This window comes from Cavia porcellus, unplaced genomic scaffold (genome assembly GCF_034190915.1).
Source record: "Cavia porcellus strain 051 isolate PalLab524CR breed Dunkin Hartley unplaced genomic scaffold, mCavPor4.1 scaffold_7, whole genome shotgun sequence".
NCBI lineage: Eukaryota > Metazoa > Chordata > Mammalia > Rodentia > Caviidae > Cavia > Cavia porcellus.
Genome location: NW_026947490.1, coordinates 30,688,764 through 30,703,348, shown reverse-complemented (window position 1 = coordinate 30,703,348; position 14,585 = coordinate 30,688,764). Strand labels below are relative to the sequence as shown.

The following is a 14,585-nucleotide window of genomic DNA, read 5'->3' as shown; positions in this document are numbered from 1 at the left end:
CCTATGAAGGTAAAATCCTGTAATTTGTGACAACATGGATGGAAAAGGAGGGTGCTGTGTTTAGTAAGATGAATGATGCCCAAAAGAACATGGACCACAAGAGCGACTGCAGCACAGTCTGGTGAATCATGAAATCTCTTCTGTTGAGAACAAAAAGTTGGCTTACTAGTAGACCATAGTAGAATGTACCTAGATTCTGGTGCTGTACTGAGCTCACTTTTATAAAGCTCTCTCTTTCTCCTTATAGTGCATTTCTCTTTAGACGTCCCAGTAGCATGGGTATAACATTGGTAAATTATTTTCCTAAAATATTCCCATATCATCATTTCCTAGTGGATTTATATTTAGTGATACACTAATAGTCCACAATTTTTTACTCTCTTTTCCTCTGCACATGAAAGCTACAACAATGCTGTACTGTATGGATTTATAGGTGAAGAAGGAACTTGGTTGGCTCAGAAAACCTCGGGGAAGCAGAGAATATAGTCACCACGTGTGCCTTTCTGAGTCTTTCAGATTTGCTGCTCATTTCAAACTTCACAGATTATGCAAACAACAAAGTCCTTCATACATTTCAGTAGTCTCTTTGGAGATAACTTCTACAAAGTTTAATTGCCTTTGGTAATTAACACCTGGGGAAAAAGTTCTTCAGAAAAATGCTTGGTTCCCCAAGCCTCTCCTGTCATTGCCAATACAGGTAAGATGTTAATTGCCATTCCAAGAAGAGCAGAGGTCACTGATTTATAAACCCTTATATCAGGGTTCAGCTGCCTTCCTTGCCTGCAATGCCTGCAAGGGATTTTCATTTTGTATGAGACTTTCTCACCTTGTGGGGTCTTGGTTAAGGACAGTTCCTCCAGACTTTTTTAGAATTCAAATTGGACATGGACTCTGAATAACTGTTCAGATTTTTGCACTGTGTTACAGTTGTGAACTGGAAGAAGCAGTGACCTACATGAGGAATGAATTGATGCAACTTAATGTAAAGGACTGGCCTCCCACATCTGGAAAAGGAACGAGCATGCTTCTAACTCTTCATTCTGGTGGAAGCCTGGCACATCCTGGTGAGGTTTCAGGTTAGGCTATCAGTGCAGAGGTCTTTGTAACTGTCCAGTTTCTAAAGTGAGGAAGAGCAGTTCATTTCCTCTTCTTTTTCTTTTTTTTTCCTCTGTTGCATTTGTTAATATGATAGGAGTCAAATGCTATCTCAAGAGAAAAAGCAACTTAAACCACATTTAAAATGTGTTTTACAGAAATCTGAATTAAAGGTTCTGAACCCAAATTTATTAAATTATTAATATTTGACAACAAATTCTGTGGTTTCCTGGAGATAAAGGCCTGGGAACATGTGCCTGAAAACTGAGGCAGTCAATAGGTCCTGCAGAAGCTGTACATTGTGCTACCTGGTGTCTTTGCAGGGTTACCATTTGAACAAATGAAAGTTTCCTAATAATGCTTTGTTCTTCCCCTTCAGTTCCTTCTGAAAGCCCTCTTCTGTCTCCCATGCCTTTGGAGATCAAGAGAGGTGGCCAGAGGGAGGAGCTCTAAAATTCTAATACCATATGTCAATTGGACTTGAGAAAAAAATAGGAAAAGAAAAAGAAAAGAAAATAGGAGAGGAAAAGGAAAAATAGGCAAAAAAAGAAAAGAAAATCAGGGAAAAATAAAAGTTGAAAAAATGCTGGCAAAAATAAAAATGGAAACAGTAACAAAAGAAAATAAAATTAGGAACATTTAAAAAGGAGCAAAAGCTAACAACAACAAAATTCAAGGCAGCAAGTTAGTCTAAACTAGAATAAGCTTATCGGGAAAAAGGAATCTGCGTCAGTATTTTTTTATAAAGTCTCAAGCACACACATAGGTAAACTAAAACTACAATGCTTAAAGGAAATTCTCCAATCTGTCCCTTAGTTTCCTCACTTTTTCTCTTGCTCTTTCTCAGAAAGATTCTTTGATTAGTGGTTTAATTTTCTGTTTAACAATGTGATTGAAATCAGTGATAGTTCTTGTCTTTGGAGGTATGTCTTGCTAAAGATTCTGGCATGTGAGAGTTGGGATTTGGTTCTTATGCTGCAGGATGATTTCTTCTCTATAGCCACTGCATCCCAGGGCAGGGTTTCTGGGTTGGTGAGATTCTCCATCCTTGTCGCCCTTGAGAGTGAAGCTGACCTTTACTTCTCTGTGGGCTGTATTCTTAAAAACTGGTCTGGATTTGACCCTCAGATTCTTGAAGAAGAAATGTAAATGTTTTATTTCAAATTTAGTAGCCTTTGTACCCTTAGACAGAACTCAAAATGAACCATTTTTACTTCCTCCTCTCTTGTAGAATGCTGCTTAATGAGGCAAAGTGGCTGATTCTTATGGAATAGATAAAACAAAAATATACCTAGGGATTCTTTTGAATTTCTAAGTTTTAAACAGAAACAGGTCTTTTCCAATAAGATAAACTATCAAACTACATTCCTGCTCTTAATAACAGTCTTTGCTTTCATGGGTGTAAAAGGTTTTTTCCCCCTTCTGATTCTTATTATAAGACACCTCTACTAATTGATGATGTATAGGCAGAGTTCTTACTAATCTTCTCATAGTTACAAACCTAAAAACTATAAAAAGATTATTGTAGTTCAACATGGCCAATGTAGCTAAGACTGCACTCAGGCTTACAGATAACTGTTTTGTGGGTTTGTATGTTGGTCCATCTGTCTGTTTAATGTGTGCTAATTAAAGCACTTCAGCTGCATCATTTAGCATAAATAATTGACTTCAACAATGTTTTTTATTTTTACTTTTTTGGTTCTTTTTGAAATTTCCATGGAGAAACCATTTATATAGGCATTTGAGGAACTAAACTTATTTAAAACATTACCAGATGAAGACTGACAAGCTTGAGGCTTACCTAGGAGTAAAACACTTAAAGTTTGATAACATGAAGTTTACATATGGCTTAGATTAATATGTGTGTTTCTGTGGGTTAATTTTTAAATGTACATTATCTTCCAAAAGTTCTACTTAGCTTGGTTTACACATAAACACTCAAGACATCATCTTGTGTGCTTGTGGTTTATATTAGTTTAAATTAGCTTAAGAGTAGGCTTATTTAAATCCATTGATAAGAGTAAAAATGTCTTTAAAGTTAGAAACATATTTTCTTCAAGATACTGTTAAAAATCAGTTTTATAAGTGAAACCTCTATTATTGTCTGTGTACAATAACTTAAGGGTTTGTCTTGGTCAAAGATAATATATATGGTTTTCAATAAGTTATCTGTTATGATAGGTCATCTGAAGTAGTTGATTTTGGCTATAATCAAAAGACTACTTTTTCTCTTTAAAAAATCGTATGGCTTTCTAAAAATATTAAGATGCTCTTGAGTAAACTTGCAAAACTAAATTTAATTGCAAAGATTCTATATTTTACTAAAATAATTTTTGTTTTCATTTTTAAGCTTTTGGTTACTGAAAGGTGAGCTTTCTGAGAAAAAGAGCACTTAAAAATTAACCTATAAAATGTGTTCAATAATCAGTCTGTGGTTAATTAAATAAGAATTATTATCTAAATTTATGGCATAACATATATCAGGCATATATATGTATGCATCTAAAAACAAGCTTTGCTCTGTGTCTAAGCTTTAAAGTTAAGGTTGTAGAGATAAGGCTATGTAAGCTTAATACATACAAAATAACTACTAGATGCTTCCTTTTATACAATATTTGTTTATATTTTAACATATAACGTGATCAAAATTTGACATCTGTTTAAATTTGGTCCTGACATTTAAGTTCATTTGTGTCCATTGAGTTTGACTGCACAAGAATTATTGTTACCATAGAAATGAGGTACCTTTGTATATTGGGCAATAAGTTTATTTGTGGCCATTAACATTGTTTCCAAAACTCATCAGAGGTGTAAAGATGACTTCCATGTTTGTCAACATAGTTATACCTTATAAAACCGGTTAAAGAAATCTGAAACTTGTCATATGAGTAGAAACTAAATATATATATTTAGTTTATATATATATATATATATATATATATATATATATTTCTGCATAGTTGTGATACCAATTATTGCTAAACTCATGATATATTAAATTTTATATTTGTATTTCCCAAGTGTATGGGCTTTCAAAGATACAAAACTGAGAAAAAAGCTTCTTATTACACTCATGACTTATGTTGATAATTTTTTTTTTAGGTTCAGACATCTAGCTTTCCCTTATTGGTGTTTCAGCTATTTGTGGTGAAGTGGGCATGTCAGAATGAAATAGCCAGCTAGACGATGAGAACACTTTTTCATGCTGACATTTAGGTGATTGTTATGTAATTATGTTATAACAGTTAATGATACCCAAACATTAGGCAGTATAGGCAATGTCACTATAGAAATTAAAAACGTAGAGATTATTAACTTATAAAACACATCTCTAAACAAGTACATTCTATTTAAATGGCACTCTGGTAGCAGAAAAATAGTTAAACATAAATTAGGTCAAAGTTTACTTATGTCATTTAATGGTTTGTAATTAGATAAAGGTAACTGATGGAAAGGTTATTTTACACTAAAATGGAGAATAAAATATTTCAGATAGAACAATGCCATCATGATTGTTATGATGAAATATTGTTCTATGTAAAATATTATGTTATGGTAAACTACTATTGATGTCAAGTTTCACTGTGAAACTTAAGAATTGTTATCTGTTACTCTTCTATAAGGACTTGACTTCTAAGATAACCATTATTGATGAAGTCTACTCCTCAGGCAGGAGTCAATCCCATGTTTTAAAAGGCAATGAAATTTGGCAAATGGACTGACTCACTATAAATCTTTTGGCAAACTTAAATATGTTCCTCACTTGGTTGATAACTACTGTGCAGGACTTGGCAGCCCTAGAAACCCACACCAAAGCAGAGTCCCTTTAATCTGCATCAGTTAAGAGTGTCAAAGAGTCATCATACAGCCCTATGTTCCTGATCTAGAAGTCACCCACTGGGGCAAAGATTTATTATTTGTAACTCAGCTATTAAAATAATAAAAAAGAAAGGAATATGATGAGAGGCTTTATCCATGGTATAATTATGTAAAGCACTCTTTACATTTTTTAAAAACATGACTCAGCCTCACAGCAGTGACAAAACACTTTATCTGTCCCACAAGGGCTGGGCCCTGTATCAGTGCTCACATTGGAGAAGGGCTATGCTTCTGTTTATCACTAGCTGAGAAACAGCCCCATTTAGGGACACAGGAGATGGCACATCCTCTCTAAGGATGGGCAACAAGAAGAGAAGAGTGAATCTGTGACCCTCTACAGCATCATCCTAGAACCTGCCTGAGGACACATTAACAGTTTACCAGCCTTCTGAGCCCTGGGATTTAAGGCCTGTGCCACCATGCCCAGTCTGCTTCTATTTAATCACCTACCTGAAGTAAGTGTGATGATATATTGGGAACATAAACTCCTGTTTTCCATATAGTTACCTGGGGTGACTCTGAGCTTCCTCTCCTCCAGTGATATCTCTTGTACTAACGGAGCCTGGCTCTCCCCACCTGGCCTGTTGAGAAATTATATAGATCATGGTTGCATGGGGTACTGTATTGGTTGGCGTTTCCTACCTCATGAATGGTGGCACTGACCCCCAGTGCGCTGGCAGCTACTGTACTCACAGCCTCCACCATCCCAATTCATGCCATTCACACCGCCCAAGCCATGTATGGATATTTTCAAAATGTTACTTCTAAGGTCCTAATTCAAACCTATACTGACAAAGAAACTTTACAAAGACTTGTTGCCTTGAGGCAGCTGTTGGATGACTTTGCAAACATCAGCTAGCTCTTTGGACACATAATTGACTCAGCTTCCACTATGGCTACCATTCCTTGGGCATCACTCTAAATCCATTTAATCATTGGAAATCCTGGGGTGAAGACCAGCATATGCTCCACGGTGATTTTCATGCTCATGTTTATTGGGGCTCTGACCAAGATTCTCAACTGCCTGTATGAGGAATATGTTGGAGGATGAAGAAAGAACAGAAACAAATTTAGTAATGCATAAAGGGAGGTCTGGGAAGTCAGTGCCTCAATATGGGTAGAGACTATGACAATCCAAGATAGCCACTTTTTATGGGGTGCACACAGTAATTGAAAGGATTATCGGATGATTTACAGCAGGGTGATGATCTTAAACTGAGAGGATCTTGCTCTGGAGCATCTTTACTCTTAGTTTTAGTCTTAACAGTTTTAGTCTTAGTGTTACTGTTGGGAGAGGATGGCCCACCCCTAATGAGAGAATGAGAAATCTCAAAAGTGTGATACCAATAATCCTAACCCTCCATTCATCTCGTAGAGAATAATATAAAACTAGTCACTGTGAATTTGTGGTCCCCAACAGATCACCATGGAGCGATTTCCACTCTCTAATGCTGACTAGAAGTCTAATTGTATAAACTTCAACTGGAAGCTCATAGTATTACTTTAGATTATCTCAATGGCATAGCCTATTGGCTGAGTCCCCAAAGCTGATTTTTTGGTCTCAACCTTCACATTGCAGTTCTTATGGCAATTGTAATAATTGTCTTTCTGCTTTTTCTTGCAGTGCGAAGAGACCTCTCTACCCTATTTCAGTGAATACTGTGTGCTAAAGACGGGGTGACCAATCTCCATGAGCCCCTTTACACCTCCTGACTTTTGTGTGCCCTTCTTTCCCAAACTCATGTGTGAAACAGAAAAGCAGGATCTGTGAGAGTGTTGGCCAGAGATATCTATGAGAGGGATACACAGAGGTAAGGGATTTTTAGAGCCACATGCCCCAGACTTCATGGAATGCACGATTAGAGTTTAAAAGATAGCTGACAGGCCCATAAGTCTAAGTCGGAATTAAATGCATTACCTTAAGGAGTGAATTCTCTGTCCCTCAGCCTCCCATACTCTAATTTATTACTTAGACTGGCCCTTCGGTCAGTCAGCTAATAGAGCACTCTGACCTTCTCCTGTCCTTTCTCTTTCCCATGCAGAATACCTGCACTGATACTCTTTGCCTTTTATCCTTGCTTCTTTGTTCTGACACTAAGTCACCGAAGCTTTGATTGAGGGCTTTCCTCGTGAGGCCCTCTCAGCTGTGCATTCTCAGTTAAGCAAAGTATCTCTGGGTCTTCTTCAGGTTTAAATTGGACATTGAGTCTGAGTAATCTTTCATATTTTGTGCTGTGTCATGCACAAATTCTGTGAAATCTTTCATTTTTGGCATTGTATGGGAGTTTTTGGAGAACTTTCCTTTATTATTGAATACTACCAACAAGACTCCTAGCCATTGCTTTATAGGAGTTCCTTGCTTAAATATCAAACAATTATTTAAATAGTTTTTATATTGTTAATGTCATGGAGTAGGTTTTAAGTTAAGAACTCATCTGTGTAATAGATATTATTAATATATAGAGGTATGTTTTGTTTTCCTCCGTGATCCTTGTGTGAATTTCTGTATATATATATTATATATATATATATATTTTAAATTTTAAATAATTTAAACAATAAAACAAAACAATAGAAATGATAATAGGGTTTTAAAACAAGCTGATAGAAATTAGATATAGTCACTATATTGCACATTGTTATCTTCAAAATAGTTGCTCAGATTATAAGATATGGGCATGCAAAACGGGTCAAACAATATAGCCAATCACAGTTTCTTTCCCTGAACTAGCAGGTTCAATAGTACAGTTATCTTAGCAGTTATGTATATATAAATATTTTTAACCTTTCTTCTTTTCTTTTTCCCCTTTCCAGTTGTTTCCTTTTGAGAAATTTCATTTTTATTTCATAATATCTATTGTACCTTTTGGATCTATTTTAATCTTTCAATTTCTTACATGAGGGAGACAATAGAATGTTTACACATGTGAATCTGATTTATTTCACACATGATAATGGTTGTATCCATTTACCTATAAAAGCTTGTAGTTTATCCTTCTTTATAGCTGAGTAGTGTAAAAATACCACATCTTTTTTTATCCATTCTTTAGTTGATGGGTAAATTTCTGTTAAGTACATTCGAAGAAATGAAATTATTGCAACATAAAATTTTACTTACAAGTTTACATAGATCATAGCAAAGAGTCTTCTAAAATACAAGTAACCATTGCAAAACTCCAACAAATACACATGCTGTTAGTTTATCTGTGTTCTTACTGAGCTTGGTATTTCTTGCAATATTCATTTTAGCTTTCAGAATGATATATGATAGTAGTGGTTTCAGTTGAATTTTTCTGACTATTAATATCATTGAACTTATTTTATAGTTATAGCTACTTTTTGAAATTGCAGCTCAGATATTTTGCCATTTAATCCTATTGTGTAGTCTCCTGCAGTCCTTTATGATGGACATGTGGGTTTCTCTATGTGCTTCTTTTCCATCTTCCTTTCTGTCTCCTCATTATCCTCATTATCTAACTTGTCTGTGTATTTGTTTACAATTACGTGTTTTTTTGGAAAATAGCTATTATTGGTGTCTATATTTTATTTTGTTATACAATCTCTATAATGACTCATATTACTCAAAGGAATGATTGTTATAATAATTTAAATGAAAGTTTCTAAGGAAAGGACAAAATAGTTGCCAAGGATTTGGCACGAGGAATAATATTCTTGGCACAGACTATCATTGGTGTCACGGGCAATTTCTTTCTTTGTTACCATTACTGTTTTGTTTTCTACACAGAAAGGAGGTTAAGGTCCACAGATGTGGACCTGATTCTGAAGCACAAAAAAATCTGAAGATTTTTATAGCCAACTCCTTAGTTCTCCTTTCTGGTGGAATTCCTCAAGCAATAGCAGCCTTTGGGTTGAAGCATATTTTCAATGATATAGCATGTAAATGTCTCATGTATGTTGAGAGAGTGGGAAGGATTATGTCCATTGGTACCACCTGCCTCTTGAGTGTTTTCCAAAATGTAATCATCAGCCCCATGAACTCCCACTGGAAAGATTAAGACAAAGCTCAAAGGTATATTGAATTTTCCCTTGTCTTCTTCTGGATCCTAAATATGTTGACCAATTTAAACCTTCCTCTCTGTACATGGTATTTAGTTACAAAAGGGTATGACAGAGTCATCAAGAAGAAAATAGAGGATACTGTTGTCTTAATGATATGGGGTAGTCATTAGCTCAATCTATATAGCACTAGTAGTTTTCCCTGAAGTTTGTTTTTCTTTGCTTACTGTCTGGGCCAGTGGCTCTATGATTTTCATCCTGTATAGATACAAGCACCGGGTCCAACACATTCATACCACTAATGTTCCCTTAAGGTCCCCTGAGTCCAGAGCCACCCAGAACATCCTCCTACTAGTGACCACCTTCATATCTTTTCACACTCTCTCCACCATTGTTCAAATTTCTATTGCTTTAGCTCAGAATCTCAGTTCGTGGTTAGTGAGTGCTTGTGTTCTGATAACTCTATGTTTTCCAACTATCAGCCCATTTCTGATCATGAGCCAAGACTCCTCTATATTTAGGCACTGCTTTGTCTGGACAAAAAACACAAAACCTTTCTAATTTTTTCAGAACTGCACAAGTTATATGTTACGACATTACTTTCTGTGGTTTACTCTTCACTTCTTTTTATGAGTAATATAGAATATGAAGAGTTCAACTAATATATTTCCAGCTCACCAAAGGCAGGAACTCCATGGGAGTAATTAATGGATGTTAGCAGAGCAGATTGAATCCCTAGTGGTGCACTCTCCATATCCATCTGAATAAAGTGTTGCTTAAGGCTATCTAAGTGAATTTATTCTATTTTGTGGATAAATCAAAATATTTTGCTAAAATTTTTTTTTGTTTATGGTTGCTGTTGGCAAAAGTGAGTACAAGAATGTGATAGGGAAAAGATAATGTTTAAAGACAATTCTCTGTGTGTTTTCTGTGTCTTCTGGAGTGTTATTTGTACTGGTTTTGCCAATTACAGTTTTTTATATACTTGTTTGCATTAATAAAGAATCTTGGATGATAGACATAGTGTCAATGTTCAGGGCAGAAAATAAGAGTTTTGTAGTGTAAATGGAAATAAAACACCAGCTAAGGAACAGCAATACCAAAGGGGCCAAGAATTTTGTAGTTCTGGAGAAAATAGATTGGCTCCTTGGTGATTTTGTTATCGAATTGGAAAACAGGAAGGAAAGGAATACACAATGTTTTGGGCCCCGTCACTGTTTGGTACAGGGACAATATCCATCATCTTAGACTGGCTGAGAAGTTTCCAAATCCTCTGCCTAAATCACAAGCATTCCTAACAGTGAAGCTGAAATCCTTGGAAAGTTCAGTGGGGGCATGGATCATGTTTGTACTGCAGTAAAGGCAACATGTTCTGCTGCACTGAGAACATTGCGTCCTACTATTTAGGGTGACTTGTTGCTCTTCAAACCCCTTGTCCATGGCTCATTGTCAAAGCCAGCTTTGAATTTACCCCTTCCCACTGAGCATGCCTCAGATACCATAGCCTCCATGCCTAACTGCCTCAACCACAGACTGCATTTTTTAGACATGTGATGGTATCCAGGTACTGGATGTTCTAGGAAGGGAACACAGTGCACATGTGTTCATTAGGATGCCTGTCCCAAATCTTCAGGCTTCAAAGATAAGAGTATGAATGTTGCCCATACTCAAAGGAGACATGACCAAAAAGTCTGAAATGAGGATGCCATCCCAGGAAGAATGTGGAAATGGAACTTTCCAGTGTAGAGGGAGAGTATGTCTGCATCAGGCACAGTTGAGGCACAAAACTTTGTGTGCTTCCCTGTTTCCCACTTCCATAACAAAACTGCTGAGGCACTGAATGCTGCAGAGAAAATGCTTTCAATGATCTCGTTGCTGGGGAGTTTAAGAGCATGCCCCTAGAGCTGCTCAGCCCTTGTGAGGGTCACCTGTGTGTCACAATGGGAGAAGACAGAATGGCAAGAGGAAGAGATCACAAGTGAGAGAGAAGGCAATAGAGCAGGAAAGGTCTGCTGTTGTCCTCTTAAAACAGCTGCCTCAGGAGAATGAAGCAGGAGCTCATCAAGAATACTATGATCATTCCCCATGCCAGACCATTCCCATGACCAGTAACCTGCAATGAAGTTTCTCTTCCAAAACACCATAGCACATCTTCGTATCACCACACCACTAACCCGGCTCTTCTGTAGACATCTTTGCAAGATGAATCACATCCATACCAGACTTTTGGGAAAACCACCCACTCTGGTCACAAAGAGTGAAAGGCCTTATGACTGGATCTTTATATGAGAAGCACATATTAAAGGAGAAAGAATTTTGTTTGGCTTATAGCTCACAACATAGTCAAGGAAGAAATGTCACAGCCGAAATTCATGACAGAAAGGTGTTAGAGAAAGTTTTGGTGGAAGCAGGCTGCTCAGCTCTTAGTAGTGACAACACAGATAATGTGGAAAGCCTAATGGGGTGATGAGAGAACAGACCTAGTCAGGCTCTCCAGAGAACTACTTCCTGCTACTGGGCCCCAACTTTTATCAGTCCATTCAGCAGTGAACTTTTCAATGGGTTAGTGCTCTCTCATAATCCATTCAGTTCTACACCTATATCTTCATTCACTCAATATGAAGATCAACGTTAACCTTCATACCTTACAAAATAAAAAAAAAAAAAAGAGTGAGGGATAAGCACCCCAGAATTAACCATAGGAAAACCAGAAACATACGAAAATTCTGTTTTCAAAAAGGCAAATCAGTCTCAGACTTCACAAACCCTAAATCCACTTGAATCCGGAGCTTTCTTGATTGACACAAGACACTGAACCTCCAGAAGACAGGCAGTTTCTGGTCCAATCCTGGGAGTGAAATGAGGGTTTCCTATAGACTGCAAGCAGAAGATGAGATTTAACCAGGAGGTGGCGCGTCAGCAGTCAGAGCCAGTGGAGATACATTCCTGTGAGCACAGCTTCAGTCCTATCTAGAGAAAAGGGGATCAGTGAGTGCTGCATACAGCATCCAAACTCCCACCTATGCAAGCATAGGCTTCCCTTTCTCTGTTGTTTTTTCACCCTCTCATGAAAAATTGTGACCTCATCGGAACCTGGGATCACATGAAGCCAGTTTATTCAAAGATCTGTGAGAGAGAAGAAATGAAACAATTTTTTAAATGAGAAAAGACGTCCTATGCAATGTTAAGTGTTTTCTCTGACAAACTTTGTGCTAACAGTATGGATACTGATTGGCAATTTCACTTGATGTTCAAAATTTTTAACAATGTATAACAATAGCAGAGATGTTATCATTGATCTCCTTCAAAATTTGTCCCTTTGCTTCCAACACACTTTCCTCATGTGTTTTACTCATTTCTAAAGCAATACTGGGCATATGCTTTCATAAGAGTTTTCATGAGATTGGCCAAAAGTTCGTTGACTATAGCTGCTTGGTGAAATCCAATGAAAAGTTAGATTCACAAAACCATGCAGTGTGTACATATCCATTTTCCTCCCTGGGTTGGGCACCATGCCACTTCTCATTCTTCCCCACAGTCAAAGTGAACACAAAGGGTAAACAGATTGAACTGATTCAGCACATTGAGGCAGGCATGGTATTACAAGTAAAGATACTTTATTAGATGTGATAGTATAAACAAAATGTTTTATGGACAAGGAGATAATATAATAACCATTGTTCATTTTGTGTTAGTTGGTTCTGAATACCCTGTAATACTTTCATTCTCTTGAGTGGTTTTACATTGTCTTGTTATGTTTGAGTCTATAGTGTATGAAGATATACTCAAATATTTCAAGACACTATGGGAGCTACTATTATGTCAGGTTGTCTTGTGGTAAAACACTATGTTGCTTAAAATGTTCTGTTCTGGAAAAAAAACAAGTAACGATACTTACAGAGAGGGATTCCAGAAGGGCTGCAGAAAGCATCAAATCCATTGTATAAGCATCTTCATAATGCAGGATATTATTAGTGGGATGAATGGGACTATGTCTTTTATCCTAATAAAATTTCTAAAATAATTAAAATATTCACTGTATTTTTCATCATAAGTTATACCCCCATGTGGTTTAGTATTTGTCTGATTTAATCACAGGTGTAGAGCTAGGTGTAGTGGCACATGTCTGTATAGTTCCAGCACTGGGGAGGTTGTGACAAGAGGTTTGACAAGAGTCTGGCTACTCATTATGTAGCCATAATGAGTTCAAGGTCCACTGGGACTACATAGTGAGACCCTGTGTCAAAATACCTAAATACATAACACTTTTTTACAAATGTACACACATACATCAGATTACATGACTTATTATATATTTGCTATATATTATTATTTGCATTTTCATGCTGACATGAGACCTTCACCAACTGGAAAGATTGTGTATCATAAGCAGTAGTAAATTCTTCACTTTTTTTTTTTGTGTGTGTGTGGATGTGATAGGATTTCACTACATAGTTCAGGCTGGCCTTCAGCTCACTGTGTAGCTCAAGCTGGCCTCGAACTTGTAGAGATCCTCCTACCTCAGCCACCACAATGCTGGAATTAGAGGTGTGTGCCAAGGAAATTCTTAAAGGTAGAAGTTGGTTTTTTAAGAATATAATCTTTATATGAACATTTTCCTATCTACAGTATAGTTTAAAAGTTACAAAATAGCAAATATGTAGGACAGACATTTCAGAAAATCTAATGTACAAGCAGAATACTATAAATAATAATGTATCATAGTTAGGAGTTTAGCTGTATGAGTAGATTACAGTTCCTCTTACTACAGTCTTTTTTTATTTTGAAGGTAGTAAAATAAAACAGAACAAAGCCAATTGAGACAGTGTAGTGAAATTGGTACAGAATTTCACAGCAGGTTCCTCGGATAACAGCAATAGGTATCACAGTATTTCTTGTTATCATCACATTAGTTGTTCTTTCAATCACGTATAGCAAAATAAAATGAAGTACAGAACATTATAGAACTTATCAAAACAGAATATTGACTAGAACAGTACCATTAATCAGAATAAAGCAAAACTGTAGTAAAAATGTTTGCCTTTAAAAAGATGGTAGAAGGAAATTCCTCTTATTTGCTATATTGCATATCATCAACCTCCCAAGAGATATTCAGATCTCTGGTTCCCATTTGATAAAGGAGGGCAGGGGAAGTGGGATGTTTGATTCTAAGCCCATGCACTGGTAGGCTCACTGTTGCTTAACAGGGAGACAGGCTGATTGCTTGGTTTCCCAGCATTATAAATTCCAGCATGGTGCGGATCTCAGGAGATGCTGGTGGTTCTCCCCCTGGAGAGGCTGTAGCTGGCCACAACACAGCTGCTTACTAGAGAGGTGAGCTGGTTGCTTGGTTTCCCAGCATCCTAAGTTCCAACATGGTGTGGATCTCAGGAGATGCTGGTGGTTCTCCCCCTGGGGTGGCTGCAGCCTGCCACACCACAGCCACTTACCAGGGAGGTGAGCTGCTTGCTTGGTTTCCCAGTGTCCTAAGTTACAACATGACACAGATCTCAGGAGATGCTGGTGGTTCTCCCCCCACACCCGGGGTGGCTGCAGCCTGCCACACCACAGCTGCTTACCAGGGAGGCGAGCTG

General features: G+C 37.1%; 1 long non-coding RNA gene and 1 pseudogene across 1 annotated transcript in view; both read left to right on the top strand.

The window, feature by feature from the left end:
- LOC106026665 (uncharacterized) overlaps positions 1 to 7,143 on the top strand; it is a 31,228-nt gene extending 24,085 nt beyond the window's left edge. Inside the window, exons 3-4 of the long non-coding RNA XR_002790094.2 lie at positions 928 to 1,064; positions 6,599 to 7,143. This is a non-coding gene — a long non-coding RNA (uncharacterized LOC106026665). The remainder of the gene's footprint in view (positions 1 to 927; positions 1,065 to 6,598) is intronic.
- A 1,467-nt stretch (positions 7,144 to 8,610) lies between these two features.
- Cavporv1r-ps689 (vomeronasal 1 receptor cavPorV1R-ps689 pseudogene) lies at positions 8,611 to 9,552 on the top strand (annotated as a pseudogene).
- Positions 9,553 to 14,585: the final 5,033 nt, after the last annotated feature.